A 2,780-nucleotide genomic window follows, 5' to 3' on the forward strand; every position below is an offset into this window, starting at 1 on the left:
CCAACATTTTAATGAGTAAGAAGTATTTTTTCACTCACAATCAAAATATTATACGGCTTATGGACTTGTGTGTGCATTGTAACGATCTGAAAGAATTGTTAACAAGAAACGTTTGGGTCCATTCGGCCTGAGAACTTTTCTTTCCCACTCTTCCATGTGCTGCCAATGCTCCTAATTGCCAGCCACAAGTGGGGAAAAGCTTCCATTGCACCATCTACAGCTGAGGTAATTCCTCAAGATGGCTTTCCTCATTCCAAGGACAGCAGCTAGTCTACCCTTTTGAGCCAGTTGAGAGTAGATCAGCCCACGGACTACATTCTCTGGAAAAGACAAAAATATTTGTAGCAGCCAGAACAATCAGCACTTTCATTGGATGATGTTTTTATCTTAAAAACAGAAGTCAGTTGACTGGTTGATCATTCCACTTTCCATTTATCATCAACCCCATACGTTCACACTTTCCCCGCCACTAGATCAGCTACCGTATCCTCAGCGGCTGTAGCCTCGCCATGGTAACATTTCACAGAGACATAGGCCACTGCAATTTCTAAAGGGTCAATGAGGGTGCTGAGCTCTCCAGAACATACTAACCATGAGTACAAGTTCTCCATATCCATCTTCCCATCCAGAGCTTTTCTGTAACTTCAACATTTTTATCCAACAGTTTTTATGCAAATTTAAAACCTAAAACCAAACTCACAGAATTCCTAATTCTGCCTCTCTCTCTCTCTCTCTCTCTCTCTCTCTCTCTCTCTCTCTCTCTCTCTCTCTCGGTGTGTGTATGTATGTGTGTGTGTGTGTAGGGGTGTTGGGTAAACTATGTCTCAACATACATGGAGGTCAGAGTACAACCCCAAGAGCCAAATCTTTTCCTTCCACCATTTTTAAGACAGGATTTCTCTTGTTCGTCTCTGCATATGTCAGGTTATCTGCCCCCAAATCCCTTGAAGGAAGTGTTTAGTCTCCTGTCTCACAGTAGCAGTTCCAGATGTAAGGGCTTCTGCCTATTATGCTTAGCTCTATGTAGTCTCTGGGGATCTGAACTTATGCCCTCACTTGTATGACAAATGCTTTTCCCACTGAGCATCTTCCCAGTCCCTATTTCAGCATTTTTATACACATAAATACATTTTAATAAATATATTTAAATAATACATAAAAACTTGTAAACAGAACCAGAACTTGGCATTATTGGCCAAATTAAAATGTGGGTTTCTAACTGTGATCAGTGTAACTAATATAACCTAGCTAAAAGTAAATGAGTTAAAGTATGAATGTGGTTCTACCATAGTCAGAAAAGTCCACAATAACTAAGAAAACTGCGTAACGTGCCTCAGCGGCCTCAGTCGCTCTGGAGACTACCGTTCTATTCCATGTCCTCATGTTAAAGGCATCCGGAAACTGGATTATTGCCTTTTAACTTCTAGGTCTATATGTTCCATAATTCGTTTATCTTCAAGGATATTATATGGGTCAGAGGTTTCCAAAGAGTTTACAATATGGGATATATTAGGCTGTTTTGCATCATCAGAGGTTGTATAGTCCCACAAGGTCCATCTGTAGAGAGGCCAGGAAACCAGTGGCTGTTAAGGCCAAGTAGCTGGATGCCTGAGAACCAGAAGGATCCGAGGTGGCATCCCATTCCAGGGCTCAGGCCTGGAAAGCCCCTGAAGAGTTCCTGGTAGGAGTTAGTTGGCCAAAGGTTGAAGAACTGGAGTCCCATGTTCATGGGTGAGGGCAGCATTACGAATGCTCAAGTGGTCAGGTAGGGTTGGTCATGGGCACTCATGCTAGCTCCTCCTTCTGCCGCGTTTCCGTTTCCTCTTATTGGACAGTGCTGCAGCGATTGAGACTAGGCCTTCTCTGTCTTATTTGCCTTCGCATTTCCCAGTGTTTCTGGAAACACTTCCACAGACACAGGCAGAAGTATGCTTTACTTAGCCAAGCAGACTGCCAGGATTAGCCAGCATGGGCCTAAATAAGGAAAGGGCAAGACCTGCAATGACAGCTGCTGCACATCTGGATATGCACATGTGAACTAACCAGCTGCCCCACAGGTGCATCCCAAAGGAGCCAGGAATATCTAGAATGCCTTAAGGGTTCAGGGTTATTTGCCTCAGAACTGCTAGTGATTATGGCAGGTCATGGAGGAACAGAGAGTTTCGGGCTTTGGAGAAAGCAAACACCCAAAGTTTGCCCCTTTCGTCTCTGGTTAGTGATTTTGGTTACTAGTTACACTGGTTACTAAGTGCTGAGCATAGCTCTAGAGCATCTCCTTCAAGGACTCCCTTAATCCTCCCATCACCACATCTGACAGCATTATTGTTCTCAGTTCAAAACAGGAGAGGCTAAAGCTGGGGCACAGAGTAATCTCCCCTGGAGAGCAGCAGTAATCCCAGCACTTGGGAGGCAGAGGCAGGCAGATTTCTGAGTTCGAGGCCAGCCTGGTCTACAGAGTGAGCTCCAGGACAGCCAGGGCTCCACAGAGAAACCCTGTCTTGGAAAACCAAAAAAAGAAAAAAAGAAATGCAGATAGATAAATTCCAGAGCTCCAGCCTGGAGCTGTGAGTCCATTCTTTCCGTATTTGCATTTGGAATCCCTGCCAAGTCATCCAGTGTGCACTTAACCTTAAAGGAAAGGCGCTCCAGCTGAGCAGATTAAAAACAAAACAAAACAAAACAAAAAAACCCCTGCACTGGGAAACAGAAACTCTTCCTTCCCTGGATCCTGAGGATGATGAAAGCGAGGATGAGCTATGTCAGTCATGATGAGGCAGAAT

At 44.3% G+C, this 2,780-nt stretch overlaps 1 protein-coding gene across 1 annotated transcript in view; it reads left to right on the top strand.

Annotated features, from left to right (window-relative positions):
* The first annotated feature begins 2,680 nt into the window (after positions 1–2,680).
* The window catches only part of Ifit2 (interferon induced protein with tetratricopeptide repeats 2), a 6,706-nt gene continuing 6,606 nt past the window's right edge, over positions 2,681–2,780 (top strand). The window contains exon 1 of the mRNA XM_031390139.1: positions 2,681–2,758. The gene's annotated coding sequence lies outside the window, so the exon portion shown is untranslated. The remainder of the gene's footprint in view (positions 2,759–2,780) is intronic.

Source organism: Mastomys coucha, unplaced genomic scaffold (assembly GCF_008632895.1).
Source record: "Mastomys coucha isolate ucsf_1 unplaced genomic scaffold, UCSF_Mcou_1 pScaffold21, whole genome shotgun sequence".
Taxonomy (NCBI): Eukaryota; Metazoa; Chordata; class Mammalia; order Rodentia; family Muridae; genus Mastomys; species Mastomys coucha.